The following is a 20,861-nucleotide window of genomic DNA, read 5'->3' on the forward strand; positions in this document are numbered from 1 at the left end:
CCAATAAAACCAGATGTTCCAGTGTGCTTACGGCCCACAGCACGACGGAGCGAAAACCCAGCGGGTGGGGTGCATTATATCAGATAAATCCAAAACCATCAGTGCGAGACCATCACTGAGATGAGTCAGTCTGTCAAGGTGTATCATTGCTACACGTCTGTCAAAGCTTCTGTGACCTGATAACCCAAAGTCTCTGCTTTGTGCAGTGATCACAACCCTGTTAATAACTCTCACTGTGTCTGAAATCACTCACTACTCATGATATAGTGGATTATAGAGTGAGTTCGCCATTTTGTAGTGCTGTCCGAATGTATAGTGAGAATTATTACACCCTATATAGTGGATTCATAGTATCCCACAATGCACCGTGAAAAGTAGTGTACAACCGATGGGCACTAACCAAGCAATATATCCCATCGTGCATTGCGGTCACGCTGAAAGAAAAGAAAGTGTGTTGGGGTGAATGGACGGAGGAAGAAACACGTTATAAACGGACATTCAAGTAGAATTAAAAATAGTAAGAGAATAGAAAAAAACTAAAATAGAATAAGACAGATAAAATGCAAGGATAAAAGTTCCAGTGCAGAGCGAGGAATTAATCAAAAGCCTCAAACTTGATTGAATAAAAGGCAGCGGCAAAGAATGAAGTATTCAGCCGTGATTTAAAAGAACTGAAAGATGCAGCAGACACAAAGTACTTTGTATTTATTAATGTAGGAAATACGCTCAGTATAATATGGAGTTATCACAAAAACACATGCATGTATTTATTATTATGAAAGTCTACCAGCCAACTGATCTGGCATGTTTTAATTGTTCAACAGTGATGACGTAAATAACAGCGGAGCAGTGTCCGAAAGGGTTTTTTTTCTTTTCTTTTTTTTTTCATTTTACCAATGAGCTCACTATATAGTCCTCTATATAGAATTCCCTATATAGTGAGTAGGGAGTAGTGAACGAGTGAGTGATTTCGGACACAGGGTCTGTTCCCAACCTAATCCAGAACAGCTGAGCTCTGAGCTGGCTAAACAAGTTGATGGATTATTTGGCACAGGGGTGGGTGGTTTAGGGTTAGAAATGTTCTTGAGACTAAAGCCAATTTTGCACTTTGCAAAAAAAAAAGAAAAAAATCAACAGAAATTTTACATCTAAATTATTAAATTACTCCTTTCTACATACTACGATCAGTCAGCGCGGTCCAGGCTTGTGCAGAAAAAGTGTAGCATAAACAGAAACATTCAAAGTGAGCATGAATTCGAATGTATTGGAAATTTCATTTACATGTTGCCATTATCACTACAACTACTACTACTACTACAAATAATAATAATATTCTTAAAGCGCATTACATAAAATCTCAATGCTCTTACAATATAAGAAGAATATATATATGTTATTTACCAGCTGGGAGGTCCGTATCGTGAAATACTGTGACCAAGGTCTTGAAGGTACTGAGTGAGGCCCTCTGGGCCGAGGTCAGTATTTAAGGCCGAGGTCACGGTATTTCACCATACGGACCGACCTTAAGCTGGTAAATTATTATTTTTTTCTTTACCAAATTCTAACAGAAAACGAGAGCGCCCGAAAGGGAAAACCGAGCTGAGCCACCATTTTGAATCCTCATTCACAGCTGTAATGCAAATTGCTTCCTCCTCGGTATACAAGTGCACTTCCATGGCAGGAAAAAACTACATTTTGCCGCCTACAGTATGTAGTCCCCTATTTATACAAATAGGAGTCATTCAAGATTCAGCCATGTTTTTGCTCGGCGTTAGCAAATTACAGGTTTTTAGCTTTCTCCTGAAATGTTTTCTTTTATTTCTTCTTCCTCAGGGTAGTAAAACTCGCTTTCGCTGTGAACACTGTCGTTATCGCTATCCATGCTGTAAAATTAATTCTATTCTCCTGAGAAATGCTGGCAAAAATTTATAAGATTTCTGATAATCTTATAAATAAATCTTATTAAAAAAAGATAAATACTGACAAAAAATGCTACTATGTTTGTTGTTGTGAATGAGCGAGTCGCCTGAGGTCCGTAACCGGGGTCCGTAACTGGGGTCTGTATCGTAGGATACGGACCCGCTCGCCAGCCAATCAGAGCGCAGGATTTGATGAAAAGCGCACCGCAAAAAAAAAAAAATTAACAATTATTCCACGAAATTGAGTCGTACATGCGCTGATAACCAACGAGACACATAGCGCTGATTGGCTATAAGCCATGTACGATGAAATTGAGTGGAATAACTGTTTTATTCTATCCACATTCACTGGATTTTGAGAAACAGAGCATTTCTTTTTTTTTTTTTTGCAAATTCGATAAACAAAACTTTATACAAAACATCCGACAAAATCATTTCCGCTTTGGGGAACTTCTTAAAAACCCATCGATGGCTGCACGAATTGACTTTAGTGTTGGGTTTTTTTTGTAGAAAGTGCCGTCTTGCTGTCGTGCCGAGGTATAGAATAGCTTTAGGCATTTATTTAATTCTTCCTTGGACGTTTCAGTTATGTGACTTGCAAACTTCTTTGAGCTTTTGAACCAGTCTAAAAAAAAAATCAACAAATTTTAATGATGAAGAATGTAAACCAACCGGCGAAATGACAGGAGCAATTTGTGAAAAATGCTATAATAATAATAATAATAATAATTCTTGAAAAATAAAAAAAGACACATTCTTCCCATCAAATACTTTTATTCCATATTTTATTACTTCTTTTGTATTTTTGGGAGTTTTGTTTTTGAGTAGAGTTTTTATTTCATCCTTGGTTGTTCAGCAACATGGTCCGCCATTTTGTTTTTCTCTACTCACGGTATATGAGCTGATATCCAAGTAGCCAATCAGAGCGCGCGATTGCTCAAATCCAGTGAATGTGGATAGAATAATTAGAATTATCACATGTTAAGAGCCTGGCACCATGATGGCACCAAATTCACAAAGAAAAGTAACGCATGCCTCAAATAAGAATGTCTTAAGTTTTCCTTTAAAAGTGTCAGTGGATGGAGTGTTTCTTATAGATAGTGGCAAATCGTTCCACAACATAGGTGCACATATTGAAAATGTGCGAGAACCACAGGTCTTAGTATGAAACTTTAGTTTTAATTAGATCGTAGAACTCTGGCTTAAGTAAAGTGAGCAAATCAGCCAGGTATCCAGATGCCATACCATTTAGGACCTTGTAAGCAATCAGCAGAATCTTATCGGTGATGCGCTTGTGTACAGGGAGCCAGTGAAGATAACGTTGAATTGGTGTGATATGGTCAGACTTCTTAGATTTGGTGACAAGATGAGTGGCAGTACTCTCTTTGTATGGTAGATGTGCCGTGAACCCTATGCCAGCCTCCTGTTGGTGGCTTTTAGGCTACATCCACACGACAACGGCAACGAGATTTTTTTTTTTTAATATCGCGTCCACATGGGCAACGGACCAGTAAAATATCAGGTACATATTGCAACGCAACACTTGCTGAAAACGATGCAATACACATGCCACACCACTACGTGCGCTGTAAGACGGTCCCATCGGAGACACCAGAACAATAGAAGAAGTAGACGCACGCGCATAAACCCCTTCTTCTGTAGCATTAGCCACATAAAGTTTTGATTATTAATCAGTATTGTAAAACGAAAGACACGGAAAGAGGAATGAATGGGGGTAGATGGAAGCCGGTACGCCAACATTCTGATATCCTCCAGAATTCTTTAATGGTCCGGAATAAATTGAATGCTACACGTTGATGGATTACTTTGTTCTTCTATGCCCTTTTTGAGGAATGTATTGTCGGACTTAAACCAACATCTGCAGAGGTGAGATCGCTCCTTTTTTTTTTCCTATGTTTGCTGGCGGGATTGTTTTTGTTTTTGGAAAGCGTACAGGCGGTGCGCGGTTTGGTACTGCTTCCGCAGTGTTTGGACTAAAGACTCTGCCCTAAGGGCTATTCTCTCACTCTCTCTCTCTCACTTTGCACCATTACACAATAAATATTCACAGTGAAAATATTTTGTAAGCGCGTTTCATGAACCAAGTTATAGGATTTGTTGACAACTCGCATCGAGTTCGTTACACTTCTACCTGGCGTGAAGCACTGACAGTCATGTGGTTGTGACGTCATCGTAAACAAATCCGTTCTACTCATCCAGACGACTTCGCAACGGCACCGTTGCCAGATTTTTCCACTCTGGAACCCGTTCTCAAAAGATTTCGTTTTGGGGCACCCAAAACGCCGGTGCCGTGTGGACGCCAGGCCGAAACGATAAACAATTTTATCAGATTCATCTGAATCCGTTGCCGTGTGGACAGGGCCTTAGATGAGTGTCGTAACAGTAATCACTCTTAGAGATTTTAATAAATCATTTCTGACACTGCCAGAACTTTGCCATTGAACTTTGGTTACAATGGCAATAAATTTGAACATGTCACATTATGCATTCTGAAACAACCGATCTTCACTCTTGACCAGCAAATTTTTTTACGATGTGTGAAAAATCAGGTCGGAAATTATACGGTGTAAACCTGGCATGACAAAACAGAAATACAAGAGAGATGGGAAACATGAACACTGCATTAGTCAGGGCTATTACTTTACTGGCGATGACCTTTCTCCTCCATATTTGGATGGGAATTATGTTCTCATTGAGCCAGAACTGAAGAGATCGGTATTTCATATAATACCACTTAATTTGTACAAATGTTCAAAATGCTTGCCAGTAATGAATTAGATGAGTTAGCTGTACCACTTCAAACACTGAAAATGTCGTGCAGAGATTCTGGTTTGCAATTAGAATAAAAAGCAATGCAGCACATGGGAGGATTAAAATGTTCAGTAAGGTCAAAAGCTATCTAATCTCTAATCTAATCTCTTATTCGAACACTGAGACAGTGTGTATATCCCTAGCAGGGCCTGCACACAGCAGCCCTGAAACAATCCTAAGCATGACATTTGGCATGTGATGCCCTACTTGCCCTTTATCTTAGACAGCATGCGCATATCTCATCCTTCTCGATGCCCTTCTTAAGGCTCTCCCTGTTTCACATATGATGCAGATTTTATAACCTGGCCATAGGTGCCAGAGTAGATTTAGGGATGCACTGAAATTTTTTATAACAAAAGTAAAATGCTGTTAAAGACTTTTCTGCACACAGTTTTACACAACAGTTCACATAATATAACGAGAAGAGTGCTCTGCCAAGCCACATATTAGAATTCCCACAAAAAATCCTGGATCCGCATACATATCCAGATTTGCATCAACACCTAATCAACTGTTCCTTAGCCCATGGCTCACTTTTCCTTAAAATTTCATCAAACTCTGATCACTACTTTTTGAGTTACGTTGGGAACAGACAAAAAAAGCAAACAAACAAACGGAGGTGAAAATATAACCTCCTCCAACCAAGTTGGCAGACGTAACAAAATGAGGCCAAAATGTTACCATCTCATGGAAGCATTCCACAAGCATACTGCAAACATACTGTATACTTAAAATGTTATATTATTTATTTTCAGTTAAACGAAAAAGCATTTTTATTGCAATGAAAATAACCACCACCACTCCTCCTCGTACTAATCCTACTCCTTCTACTACTTGTACTAATCCTCCTCCTCCTCCCACTTGTACTTGTACTCATACTACTACTCATACTACTACTACTCATACTACTACTACAACTACTTGTACTCCTCCTCCTCCTACTACTCATACTACTACTGCTACTTGTACGCCTCCTCTTCTTCCTACTACTACTACTCCTACTACTCCTATCTTCTTCCTCCTCCTCCTACTTGTACTCCTCCTCCTCCTACTACTACTGCTACTTGTACTCCTCCTCCTCTTCCTACTACTCCTACTCCTACTACTCCTATCTTCCTCCTCCTCCTACTACTACTTGTACTCCTCCTCCTCCTCCTCCTCCTACTACTACTACTACTACTTTACTTGTACTCCTCCTTCTACTACTATTTCTACTACTACTTGTACTATTCCTCCTCCTCCTCATACTTGTACTAATCATCCTCCTCCTTCTACTACTACTCATACTACTACTTGTACTCCTCCTCCTCCTACTACTACTCATACTCATACTACTTGTACTCCTCCTCCTCTTCCTATTACTACTACTCCTAGTACTCCTCCTCCTCCCCCTACTACTACTACTCGTACTCCTCCTCCTCCTAATACTCATACTACTACTACTACTTGTACTCCTCCTCCTCTTCCTCCTAATACTACTCCTCCTACTACTACTCATACTACTCCTTCTCCTACTACTACTCCTCGTACTCTGCCTCCTCCTCCTCCTATTACTCATACTACTACTACTACTACTACTACTTGTACTCCTCCTCCTACTATTACTACTACTCGTACTCCTATCTCCTCCTACTACTACTAATACTCATACTACTACTACTACTTGTACTCCTCCTCCTCCTACTACTACTTGTACTCCTCCTGCTACTACTACTACTTGTCCTCCTCTTCCTCCTCCTACTACTTGTACTCCTCCTCCTCCTCCTCCTTCTACTACTACTACTATTTGTACTCCTCCTCCTCTTCCTACTCCTCCTACTACTACTACTTGTACTCCTCCTCCTCCTCCTCCTCCTCCTCCTACTACTATTTGTACTCCTCCTCCTCTTCCTACTCCTCCTACTACTACTACTTGTACGCCTCCTCCTCTTCCTCCTCCTCCTACTACTACTACTACTTGTACTCCTCCTCCTCTTCCTACTACTCCTACTCCTACTACTCCTACTACTACTACTTGTAACCCTCCTCCTCCTACTACTACTAATAATCAACAGTGTTTGTTCAATATTTTTATTTAATTTATTTAACTTTTATTTAACCAGGTAAAAATCTCATTGTGATTAAAAAATCTCTTTTTCAAGAGTGACCTGACAAAGAGAGCAGCAAACATTGCTCCAACTATAAAACACAACCAATACAAACAGAAAACTCCAAATGTCACACACTACAATGAAGTGAACTTACTGTACTATCCAGTTTTGATACAATAAAATATCACGGATAAAACGTACAAATGATTCCAGAGCAAATCTAGAAGCAATCACACTGACCAAGAGGACTATTTTCTCCAGCCTTTAAAATTGATTGATATGCCCCCACAGTAAGCAGCTCTGTCAATTTCAGGTCCTTCTATACATTACTCCAGGAGAAAGGAGGAGTGTATTCAAAAGCTTTTTTGCCGAAGAGACAAACACATGTAAAATATTGTCAGAGCGCAGACCATATCGGTTTTGGTTTTTACACCTGTATGTACACAGATAAGAAGGAACCAGCCCAAGGAGGAATTTATATATAAGAGTCAAACACTATGAAAATCACTGACTTTCATACAGAGAATGCGAGTGCGTAATTTCCACATACTAAAGCGTAAAACACAACGGTAAACAGTATCCAGTTTCTTTAGGTACAGGTCAGGTGCATTCATAAAGAGCAGCTCAACATAACCATTTAATATTATATTAACCATAATATTACCATTTATAGATAAACATGTTCAAAAAAATCAGAAAAAAACTTACATTAAAAAAGATATTCAAATACTGTACATCTATTAGCCAAATCAATTCTAATATATTATTTAAAAAAAACTAATGATACCAAACTCAAAGAAAAATGCCGTGATATGCAGTGTTTAATACAATCCCAATTCCAAAAAAGCTGGGACACTGTGTAAAACATACATAAAAAAAACAGAATGCAATAATTTGCAAACCATGGAAACCCTATATTTCACTGAAAATAGTACAAAGACAACATATCAAATGTTGAAACTGAGAAATTTTATTGTTTTGTTTTTAAAATATATGCTCATTTTGAATTTGATGCCAGGAATGTGTTTCAAAAAAGTTGGGACGGGGCAACAAAAGACTAGAAAAGTTGTATAATGCTAACCCCCCCCCCAACTAATTAGGTTAATTGGCAGCAGGTCAGTAACATGATTGGGTATAAAAAGAGCATCCCAGAGAGGCGGAGTCTCTCAGAAGTAAAGATGGGGAGGGATTCACTGCTCTGTGAAAGACTGCGTGGGCAAACAGTACAACAATTTAAGAATAATCTTCCTCAATGTAAAATTGCAAAGAATTTGGGGATCACATCATCTATGGTACATAATATCATTAAAGATTCAGAGAATCTGGAGAAATCTCTGTATGCAAGGGACAAGGCTGAAAACTGACATTCGATGCCTGTGACCTTCAGGCCCTCAGGAGACACTGCATTAAAAGCAGACATGTGTCTGTAGTGGAAATCACTGTATGGGCTCAGGAACACTTCAGAAAACCATTGTCTGTGAAAACAGTTCATTACTGCAGCTATAAATGCAAATTAAAACCAGATATAAACAATATCCAGAAACACCACCACCTTCTCTGGGCCCGAGCTCTTTTACGATGGACTGAGGCAAAGTGGAAAATTGTCCCAAGGTCTGACGAATCAAAAGTAGAAATTCTTGATGGAAATCATGGACCCCATCCTCCAGGCTAAAGAGGAGAGGGACCATCCGGCTTGTCATCAGTGCACAGTTCAAAAGGCAGCATCTGTGATGGTATGATGGTGCATTAGTGCACATGACATGGGTAGCTTGTACATCTGGGAAGGCATCATTAATGCTGAATGATATATACACGTTTCAGAGCAATATGCTGCCATCCAGACAAAATCTTTTTCAGGAAAGGCCTTCCTTCTTTCAGCAAGACAATACCAAACTGCTTTCTGCACTTAAAACTGCATGGCTCTGTAGTAAAAGAGTCCAGGTGATAAACCGGCCTGCCTGCAGTCCAGACCTGAAGACCCCGAACTGTTGAGCAACTGAAATTGTATATCAGGCAAGAATGGGACAACATTTCTCTTTCAAAACTACAGCAATTGATCTCCTCAGTTCCCAAACATTTACAGTGTTGGTAAAAGTAGAGGTGATGCAACACAGTGGTAAACATGACCCGTCCCAACTTTTTTGAAACGTTTTACTGACATCAAATTCAAAATGAGCATACATTTTTCAAAAAACAATCCAATTTCTGAGATTCAACATTTGATATATTGTCTTTGTACAATTTTCAATGACATATAGGGTTTCCATGATTTGCAAACTATCACATTCTGTTTTTATTTACAGTTTACACAGCATCCCAACTTTTTTGGAATTGGAGTTGTAGATAATTGTGCCATACAGTTTCAGAAACCACATAAGCAAGCTGTTAGTAACATTAGCCATGAAGCTCTGATGCAAAATTAAATAAAAATGCATGCCGTAAACGTCTTGGGTGACTGACTTATTTTAGAATGCAGGGAAAAATGATGTCAGTTTAATTTTTGGTGAAACTGTCCCTTTAATAGTGGTATGATATATGAATCCAAATATTAATGAAAGCAGAAATGGTCACATTCTGTTCAAAGCGTTTGCATATAACAAATTACAGACTACTAAGGCTTTGGCAGAGGTTTGAAAAGATATGTCAACCTGGCCAAATGTCACAGATATGTTTAAAAAAAAAAAAAAGAGGACAAAGCCCAGGCAATTAAAGGCCTCCTCCAGTAATGTTCTCAAAGGACAGCTGAGCATGACATTGATGATAAAGACTAATTATATCGGGCTTGCTGTGATGAAATAAGGCCCACTGCTTTCTCAAGTCTTCGCCTAAATCATGTTGCACTGTACGCTCTCATTGGTTACTTTTTCTCTATATGTCATCAACACCCAGTGTTAGATTAGTGCCTTTTTGCCTTAAGCATTTAGCCACTGTACAAGTTCCACTATTTTATCCTAAGACAGCTATGCACTGACTGGATATCATTTCAGTTAAAGCTCTGGGATAATGAACAAAATGTTGTGGGCCCTTGAGCAAGGCCCTTAACCTCCTCTGCTTTTACCATGCTATGTTCGCGTCTTGAAAAAAGAATTTCATCACACTGTCTACATGTAGATGCATTTTAGTCAACAATGTAACTAGTACTAAGCGCTTAGTCATATATTTCAGATATTTTCTTGGTAAAATTGTATGCATTACTGTTTGCTGAAAATGTAATGTCTTGGATTTTTTGCCATTTGTATTTTTTTTCTCTGGGAACCAGTACATAGGACCACTGTCAAAATAAATTTCCCCACGTGACGCCAGTGACCTTACCTGAATTTGGTCTTCTCCAGACGCCATCTTCATGGGACAGTGGTGTCTGGAGAAGACCAAATTCAGGTAAGGTCACCGGCGCCGTATTTACTCTTCTACACACTCTATCCGTGCACTTGCAGAGCCAGGGACACTTCGTTTTGTTTGTAGGAACCCTCTACTCACTTCCACAGAACTGTCATGTTTTGAGCTTTGCAATGGTTTTAAAACTAGCGTTTTGTATCGGCAAAAAGACATGCCCCGCGCACTGCCGTGTTAGCGCTTTCTGGTTGAAATCGCAAAAAAATAATTTTCTCAAAACACATCCGATTGACGTGATTGTGGTAGCAACTCAACGTATGCACGCCCAATAAATGCGAAAATAGACCTAGAAAGCATTTCACTCCGGAGTATTCCTTTAAATGGGAAGCCATGGCCTAAAGGTTGAAGAAGCAGCTTTGGGACCAAAAGGTTGCTGGTTCGATTCCCTGGACCAGCAAGAATGGCTGAAGTGCCCCTGAGCAAGGCACCTAACCCTCAACTGCTCCCCAGGCTGCCCACTGCTATGGGTATGTCAGGATCCTGTTGTACATTGCTCTGGATAAGAGTGTCTGCTAAATGCCTGCAATGTATTTGAGAAGCTTAAAAATTTCAGACCACACATACAATAGGATTGGTCCAAGGAATCACTCAAGCCAATCATGTGGATTTGTCAGACCTGATTTGCATAGAGTTGAAAACGTCTCAATTCAAATGTCACTCATCACACTGTCGCTTTTCCGTTTGCTGATGTCGCTGAAATTGTGGCTCCGTGTCGCACACATACATAGAAGTTGAATAGTTGCCTGTCACTTGCTACTGTGAACACAAGGTTACACAACAAAGACTGAGATTTCCAACTTCTCGTTCAAGAAACTTTCTCTTGTTTTCTTACTCTTAATTGCTCCACTAAGGCCCAAGCTTCCAGGTTTAAACTCCAATTAAGACTGTTCCAAGAATCTGACATGGGATTTCAGTTACAGGCTTGTGAGCTCTTGATCAAGTTATGAGAGCATCAGATACCTCTGTCATGATAACATTTGGCTTGTATAAGATTAATGGCCGTATTCCCTTTTTGACACATGGCTCAAAGTACCATTTTACTACTGGTATATATAGTGTTGGCAACCGACACAATCATCAGATCACTTGGCCTTTAGTTTTCCAAACATTAAGGGCTCATCAAATGAAGACAGACCTTGTGTTCCATAAAACGATGCCAAGTCTTATGAGGGAAGCAAATGAATCCAATGAGAGTGTGATATCATTTGGTTATTACACCTATTCATCTACTTGCACTGCATTTTGGATTCCCTTCATGATTTCTTTAAAGCTCTTTTGTGCTTATGGGAGATAATGGGAGACAACAAATTAGCTGGCTTGAATAAGATTAGCTCCATGGTAATTGTTCATGGTAAGGTTCTGGCACAGACTCCTCCCGTTGGTAAGAGAATAACACAACAACCCCTTTAAATTCAGCAGCAGCACAGCTAGACAACCAATGCATGAGCCCCATGTTATCATGTTACAAAAGCTGTTTAAAGATTGCAAGGGAATAGGAGCTGGACCGATAAAGCAGATTCTGAGGGCGGAAAAAGATATGTCTCTGACTATCCAAAACGGCTCAGGAAACTGGTATTAATTGATATGTAATTCCCTACATATCAATTATTCTGGAGGACTGGAGAGACCACAGTGAGTTAAAGGGCTGTAATAGTAATAATATGTGATATGTGATATATTTAACTACCCATTTTTCAATACACTGCAACCCTGCTATAACAAATTCTTTTACTACGAACTTTCCCATATAATGAACTAGGTTTATGTTCCCCGCATTTAATGACAATGTCGTCAAAAAAACAACACTGAGCCATGTGCTCCTCTTCCCATCAGAGACAAACAATAAGTCACTGAGTCTGCAGTCAAGTTAACAGTATGTGTTAACGCCATAAAACAAAGGCTTAATGAGCCTCCCTTACAGTGGTGCTTGAAAGTTTGTGAACCCTTTAGAATTTTCTATATTTCTGAATAAATATGACCTAAAACATCATCTGATTTTCACACAAGTCCTCAAAGTAGATAAAGAGAACCCAGTTAAACAAATGAGACAAAAATATTATACTTGGTCATTTATTTATTGAGGAAAATGATCCAATATTACATATCTGTGAGTGGCAAAAGTATGTGAACCTCTAGGATTAGCAGTTAATTTGAAGGTGAAATTAGAGTCAGGTGTTTTCAATCAATGGGATGACAATCAGGTGTGAGTGGGCACCCTGTTTTATTTAAAGAACAGGGATCTATCAAAGTCTGATCTTCACAACACATGTTTGTGGAAGTGGATCATGGCACGAACAAAGGAGATTTCTGAGGACCTCAGAAAAAGCGTTGTTGATGCTCATCAGGCTGGAAAAGGCTACAAAACCATCTCTAAAGAGTTTGGACTCCACCAATCCACAGTCAGACAGATTGTGTACAAATGGAGGAAATTCAAGACCATTGTTACCCTCGCTAGGAGTGGTCGACCAACAAAGATCACTCCAAGAACAACGCGTGTAATAGTCGGTGAGGTCAAAAAGGACCCCAGGGTAACTTCTAAGCAACTGAAGGCCTCTCTCACATTGGCTAATGTTAATGTTCATGAGTCCACTATCAGGAGAACACTGAACAACAATGGTGTGCATGGCAGGGTTGCAAGGAGAAAGCCACTGCCCTCCAAAAAGAACATTGCTGCTCATCTGCAGTTTGCTAAAGATCACGTGGGCAAGCCAGAAGGCTATTGGGAAAATGTTTTGTGGATGGATGAGACCAAAATAAACTTTTTGGTTTAAATGAGAAGCGTTATGTTTGGAGAAAGAAAAACACTGCATTCCAGCATAAGAACCTTATCCCATCTATGAAACATGGTGGTGGTAGTATCATGGTTTGAGCCGGTTTTGCTGCATCTGGGCCAGGACGGCATGCCATCATTGATGGAACAATGAATTTTGAATTATACCAGCAAATTCTAAAGGAAAATGTTAGGACATCTGTCCATGAACTGAATCTCAAGAGAAGGTGGGTCATGCAGCAAGACAATGAACCTAAGCACACAAGTCGTTCTACCAAAGAATGGTTAAAGAAGAATAAAGTTAATGTTTTGGAATGGCCAAGTCAAAGTCCTGACCTTAATCCAATCGAAATGTTGTGGAAGGACCTGAAGCGAGCAGTTCATGTGAGGAAACCCACCAACATCCCAGAGTTGAAGCTGTTCTGTACGGAGGAATGGGCTAAAATACCTCCAAGCCGGTGTGCAGGACTGATCAACAGTTACCGGAAATGTTTAGTTGCAGTTATTGCTGCACAAGGAGGTCACACCAGATACCGAAAGCAAAGGTTCACATACTTTTGCCACTCCCAGATATGTAATAGTGGATTATTTTCCTCAATAAATAAATGACCAAGTATAATATTTTTATCTCATTTGTTTAACTGCATTCTCTTTATCTACTTTTTGGACTTGTGTGAAAATCTGATGATGTTTTAGGTCATATTTATGCAGAAATATAGAAAATTCTAAAGGGTTCACAAACTTTCAAGCACCACTGTAGGTTTCGATCACTAGCAATCATTGAGAACAGCAATCACTGACTTCAAAAAATCCCTAAAAAGGACTTTATTTTATGAGCTAAAAGCAGTTTTAATTGAGTCTTTACTCTGTAAGCACTGTTAGATATCACGTCCACGCACGTTGGTGCTCTCAGCTTTCACACACGCGCAGCGCTATTAGGACTAATTACCATGCACCTGTTCCGGATTAGAGTGCAATCACAGCATGCGCTTATAAGGACTCTCTAAACACATAAACCTTGTGAAGTATACACTCTGTACCAAGTGTCTCACATTACCAAGCCTTTGTTCTACCTATTGCTTTGCTGGTTTTGACTCGCTTTTGTATTCTGGACTTTGCCTTTGTGATATTCTGTTTGTGCCTCGCTCAACCATTACCCGTTACACGACCCTGCCTTTATCTGATGTTTCTAACTGTTTGCCTGCCTGTTTTTAAATAAACACTATTCCTGCAATTACATCCATCATCTGCCTCCAATACATGACACTTGTAAATGTTAGATACTCTCCATCGAATACAAACATCATATCCTGGACCGTCTAAAGCGTGGTGAGAAAGCAACGAATTTGTCTGAAGAATATGGTATCCTGAAAAATTCAATTTTTACTTTTAAAGCAAAAGAAAAAGAGCCCCGAGACTTCTCCTTAACTGCAATCAACATGATGGGCTGAAAAGGAAGAAGACGCAGCAAGTGATTGCGACTTATTTCCTTTATTTCGTAAATATATAAGTGAATTAAACATAAATATAACTTAGACACACTTGGACTTGTTTTATGTAAGACTGAGTGTTTGATATGACAAGTGGGTCCATTTCAGTATTACAAACTTTTCGGTATAATGAACCATTTGAACGTCCCCCAAGGAGTTTGTTATAGCGGGGTTGCAGTGTGTGTGTGTGTGTGTGTGTATAAGTTATTGCACAAAACTGAGTCATAGAGTTGGCTATAAGCCATATACGATGAAATTGAGTGGAATAACTGTTTTATTTTATCCACATTCACTGGCTTTTGAGAAACAAAACATTTTTATTTTTACTTTTTGCAAATTCAATAAATAAAAACTATATAGGGGCGGCACGGTGGTGTAGTGGTTAGCACTGTCGCCTTACAGCAAGAAGGTCCGGGTTCGAGCCCCGTGGCCGGCGAGGGCCTTTCTGTGCGGAGTTTGCATGTTCTCCCCGTGTCCGCGTGGGTTTCCTCCAGGTGCTCCGGTTTCCCCCACAGTCCAAAGACATGCAGGTTAGGTTAACTGGTGACTCTAAATTGACCGTAGGTGTGAATGTGAGTGTGAATGGTTGTCTGTGTCTATGTGTCAGCCCTGTGATGGCCTGGCGACTTGTTCAGGGTGTACCCCGCTTTTCGCCCATAGTCAGCTGGGATAGGCTCCAGCTTGCCTGCGACCCTGTAGAACAGGATAAAGCGGCTAGAGATAATGAGATGAGAGATGAGAAAAAATATATAAATAATAATTCTTGAAAAATAAAAAAGATACGTTCTTTCCATCAAATACTTTTATTCTATTTTGTTGCTTTTTTGTGGGGTTTTTTTTTGCATCTTTTTGGGGTTTTGTTTTTGAGTAGAGTTTTTATTTTGTCCTTGGTTGGTTCAGTAACACGGACTGCCATTTTCTTTTCTTCTTTTTTTGGCGGTTGGCAAACCAACTTAAAGGTGCATTACTGCCACCAACTGGGCTGGAGTGTGGAACAGGCTCTACTGGGGGGAGTATATTCTTTTATTTAGCTATTTCTGTTTCTTTTAAATACTTGATAACAAAGTGATATATCTGACTTGATGATTCCATTTCATTTTTCTCTACTCACGGTATATGAGCTGACATCCTAATAGTAGAGTAGCCAATCAGAGCACGCGATTGCTCATATCCAGTGAATGTGGGTAGAATGTATGTATATCACCTACAAGATTATCTGATGTGACTTACTCAGCGTTAGCTCCAACATTGTGGCCTACTTTATTCTCTCTATCAAGCAGGATGAATATGGTAACCCCCATGAAATACATAAATGACTCATCTAATCAACCAAGCAGCATAAAAATTTGCATTTCATTTCCCAATTCCTCTCATTGCGCATTGTTCTCTATCCTTCAGAACATCCTATAGGGATTTTAAATTTAAATTTGACTTTTACAGAAACACCATTTCATAGTTATAGTAAAAATATGACCAAACCACCCTGGAGAGGTCACCTGAGCTATAAATATCCCACAATATCCCTGCTGTCTCTCATAATTCACATTTTATGTGTCAGTGGTTTTCTTTGCAAAGTGCAAAGGCTCACTAAGCACAAATGGTCTCTGTTGATTCCAGATAGTCGTGTATGCATGCTTCTCTGATCTACGTGACTATCTTAAGCACTAGCAGTTTGTGCAAACTACAAAATTAGCCTCCAGTCTGCAAAGCATGAGTAGGTAAATGTATAATTGCATCTTTCCATGGTACACTGATCAAATGAAAGTCGGAAAAGAGATCTCCTACAGGCACTCGATCTGGGCATTAAACAGTGCAGGGAAATGATTCTTACCCAACAGAGGGAAAACATCCAGGAAGACTTTCCTGGCATTTTAACAAAACAGGAGGATGGTGGCTAAATTCCATTTGGAAATAATGAGCTCGCCTTAAAGTCCCATTGTCTCAAGAACATCCAAATTGCTATTACATTTAAAAATTTAAGCCAATGATAAGCACATAGCAGGTTTTTAATTATTCTAACCAGGAATTGGTCTGGTTACAAACAGCTTTTTGTCTTAGAAGGTCTCAAACAAAGAATAACTATCAAGCTCTGAAATTAATCAGTGCATTTCAAGGCCCATTTGGCATCACATATTGGGAACAGTTTCCCAAATGTCCAAAAAAAAAAAAAAAACCTGCAGTGACATTCCATGTGTGCCAGCCACGGACAATCTGCTGCTTGTAGAATCAGCTGTGTTGACAATGAGAACCATCGTGGTCATTGCTGAATTTTCAGAGGGCCATAATGAGAAGAAGAAGAACCACGAGGAGACCAACTGACTGGACTGGACTGATCAAACTGCTGATTTTTTTCCTGGGATTTTGTCCTATCTCACCAAAAAAACCCACCAAAAAACCAAACTATGCTCAGGTTGCAAACTTTTGTCCTTTATTTTTTTACATGCCTCACTCTAAATTTAGTCACAGTCATTTCCGTTGTCTGTCTAGTGGCAAGTGGAATTAGGTCTGTCCCTGTTTAAGAAGTTTTAGACTCTGATCTAATGTTTTTTTCTGCCTTTACCTCAGGTCAAAGCAATCACGCAAGACTGCCAAGTCCTCTCAAAGGAAAACATTAAATTCTCGGGTACACTAAATAAAAATGTAGACATGAAAGCCCCTGTTTGGTTTATAGAACAACTGGGATTTAAACGTAAAGTCTAGCTCCAGGATCCCAAACTGGCCCACAAACCATCTAATAAGAAAAAAATGATGTCAAAAAGCAGCACATGATTAAAAATAGATTGAAGATATTTAAATTATAATAAAAGACATTTGAAGAGATGATGATGATGATGATGATGATGATAATCTCTTTTATTGCGAAACAGCACCAATGCTTTGACTGACTGAAACAAGGTTCCAAAGCACATAAATAGACAAGACATCGATATGTACTGTATATAACGTACTAAACAACAAAATCTTTACACATTCATCCAATCATACTCACACACCAGGTAAAAACAACAACTATTAGTGCTGGAGATACTGATGCAAAAGAATAACAGGTTACTGGTGAACAAATGTCGAACATCAACCTTAATATGTTTCATCTGGTGTAAATGCATCATTTAAATAATTCATGTTCATAACAGCCCTCTATTCTGAAATATTCTTGATTGAATTGTTGATCTGAGCTGAAGTCTATTATCCTACATATATCAAGGTGCAGCTGGTCAAACAGTAACATCGATCTCCTGACAGAGGCTGCTGCCCCAATCACCAGCAACAGCCTTTTCTACTATATATCTAATATGTTAATGGAAAAAAAGAAAAACATGCTTTCAGCGTTCATCATGGCTGAACTTTCTCTACTTTTAGGATGCATGCTGCAAACAGACACAGTATGTCGCCTATAGAGAATATGTCTAACAGCGTGACATGTTTGTGACCTGTCCAGGTAAATCCATCCATCCATTATCTGTAGCTGCTTATCCTGTTCTACAGGGTTGCAGGCAAGCTGGAGCCTATCCCAGCTGACGATGGGCGAGAGGCGGGGTACACCCTGGACAAGTCGCCAGGTTATCGCAGGACTGGCGGCATGGTGGTGTAGTGGTTAGCACGGTCGCCTCACAGCAAGAAGGTTCTGGGTTTGAGCCCAGCGGCCGGTGAGGGCCTTTCTGTCTGGAGTTTGCATGTTCTCCCCGTGTCTGTGTGGGTTTCCTCTGGGTGCTCCAGTTTCCCCCACAATCCAAAGACATGCAGTTAGGTTAACATGGGGCGGCCTTGGGCTGAAGTGCCTTTGAGCAAGGTACCTGACCCCAAACTGCTCCCCAGGCACTGTAGTATGGCTGCCCACTGCTCTGGGCGTGTGCGTGTGTTCACTGCTTCAGATGGGTTAAATGCAGAGGATGAATTTCACTGTGCTTGAGTGTGCATGTGACAAATAAAGGTTTCTTCTTCTTGACAAACTCACGGTCAGTTTAGAGCCACCAATTAGCCTAACCTGCATGCCTTTTGGGAGAAACCGGAGCAAACCCACGTGGACAACATGCAAACTCCACACAGAAAGGACCTCGTCGGCCGCTGGGCTCGAACCCAGGACCTTCTTGCTGTGAGGCGACAGTGCTCACCACTACACCACCGTGTCCAGGTAAATCCCTCAACACAAACACAAACCAGATTGCTGTTTATTCCATCCAGACTCGGATCTGAAAGCTTACAAATTCTTCCTGACTTGAGAATAAGATCGCCTCATTAATTTCAAATGATCCACTAGCTATTAAAGAGGTAAACGGATCATGTGCTGCGTCCTCCTCAGTCCCAACCAGCAAATCGTTACAACAATCGCTGACTGTGTTCTAAGTAATGAAGAATGAATATGCCCAGGCAGGCAGATGTAAACATTGAGCAAAAAAGAAGCTTGCTGCTGTTTCAAATGCTGTTGTGAAAATGCCTTATCCGTGAGACGGGGTGTAAATATAGGTGCCATTAATCATGGCGAGTGATATATGACGTAGTATAAAGTATACTGTTAGAATAGTAATGGTGTGATTTTACAGCCTTTCACGGCCTCCTGTGTATCCAGTCCAATTACAAGATATGGCCTCATTTGTGAGAATCCCAGGCGAGTGTGTCAGTTTGATTTTTTCTTTCTATACATATACGTGTGTGTGTGTGAAAAATAAATACTACTTGCTTTTTTTTAAATAAGGCAATTTCCTTTTGTTTCCATTGTAGTCTAAATCAATACCCCATTCCTGAATGTCAGTTTCTCTGACTGGCTATTTGTAAGGCCACAACATTTTACATCCCTCAGCTATTATGACCGCACCGTCTATTTCTCTATGAATTGCATGCTATGAATAAATACAGCATTACAATTGAGGTCAATAGGAAGTACTGTAATTCCCATTCTCTCTCTTTCTCTCTCTCTCTCTCACCCCCCATCCCATCCCAACCCCCACCTCCATCTCCATCTCCATCATGATGGAGAATGGGCCTCTAATGGAGCCTGTTATCAGTCTAATCGAGGAACCATCCATGATATGAGAAATACATAAACAAAAATCCATGCATCATATTTGAGGCATGCTGAAAAAGACATGCTGCTCTGAAGCACAGCCGACATTGCAGTATAGTTTGGGGAGCGCGTGCACGTGCATATATATATATATATATATATATATATATATATATATATATATATATATGCATGCACGCGCACATATATATATATATATATATATATATATATATATATATATATAATATGCACGCGCATATATATGTATGCATGCGCGTATATATATATATATATATATATATATATATATATATATATATATATATATATGTGTGTGTGTGTGTGTGTGTGTGTGTGAGCTGGAATGACATTGCGCTTACCGAGTGCTATCCAGAGCAGAAAAAAACACGCGCGCGCGCCTCCCGTCCTCTGATCAAAGCCCGCACTTCATACAGGGGCCGAATCCGTTACAGCATCTCTCACGAGCTTCACCGTTTTGGTGAAACACCGGCAAACCGAGGTGCAGAAAGAAAGCATCCGACACACATCCGCCGGAGAGAGGAAACGAGAAAACTGCAGAGAGAGAAAGAGAGAGAGAGAGAGAGAGCTTTCCTTCTCTTCCAGTGATGCTGTAGCATCCCTCTCCTCCTCTCCTCCGCCTCACTGCAGCAAATCAAACCGAGGTACAACAGCGACATCTGCTGGTCACATCTCTAAACTCTCCTCACGGGTGCCAGATTGTTACTGATTAAACTCCATGATCCTGACATGGAAAATGGCGTGGTAGATATAATTCAGGATATACACTACCGTTCAAAAAATTTGGCGTCACTTTGAAATGTCCTTATTTTTGAAAGAAAAGCACTGTTCTTTTCAATGAAGATCACTTTAAACTAATCAGAAATAAACTCTATACATTGCTAATGTGGGGCGGCACGGTGGTGTAGTGGTTAGCGCTGTCGCCTCACAGCAAGAAGGTCCTGGGTTCGAGCCCCGGGGCCGGCGAGGGCCCTTCTGTGTGGAGTTTGCATGTTCTCCCCGTGTCCGCGTGGGTTTCCTCCGGGTGCTCCGGTTTCCCCCACAGTCCAAAGACATGCAGGTTAGGTTAACTGGTGACTCTAAATTGACCGTAGGTGTGAATGGTTGTCTATGTGTCAGCCCTGTGATGACCTGGCGACTTGTCCAGGGTGTACCCCACCTTTCGCCCGTAGTCAGCTGGGATAGGCTCCAGCTTGCCTGCGACCCTGTAGAAGGATAAAGCGGCTAGAGATAATGAGATGAAATGAGACATTGCTAATGTGGCAAATGACTATTCTAGCTAAATTCTGTGGAGTTAGCATGCACTATAGTCTATTTTTTTTT

General features: G+C 40.2%; 1 protein-coding gene across 2 annotated transcripts in view; it reads right to left on the reverse strand.

Moving 5' to 3' along the window:
- The window catches only part of ctnnd2b (catenin (cadherin-associated protein), delta 2b), a 229,446-nt gene extending 209,426 nt beyond the window's left edge, over window positions 1–20,020 (reverse strand). For both annotated transcript variants that reach the window (XM_060932003.1, XM_060931995.1), the window contains exon 1: window positions 19,880–20,020. The gene's annotated coding sequence lies outside the window, so the exon portion shown is untranslated. The remainder of the gene's footprint in view (window positions 1–19,879) is intronic.
- Between the last annotated feature and the right edge of the window lie 841 nt (window positions 20,021–20,861).

Source organism: Neoarius graeffei, chromosome 1 (assembly GCF_027579695.1).
Source record: "Neoarius graeffei isolate fNeoGra1 chromosome 1, fNeoGra1.pri, whole genome shotgun sequence".
In the NCBI taxonomy this organism is placed as follows: Eukaryota; Metazoa; Chordata; class Actinopteri; order Siluriformes; family Ariidae; genus Neoarius; species Neoarius graeffei.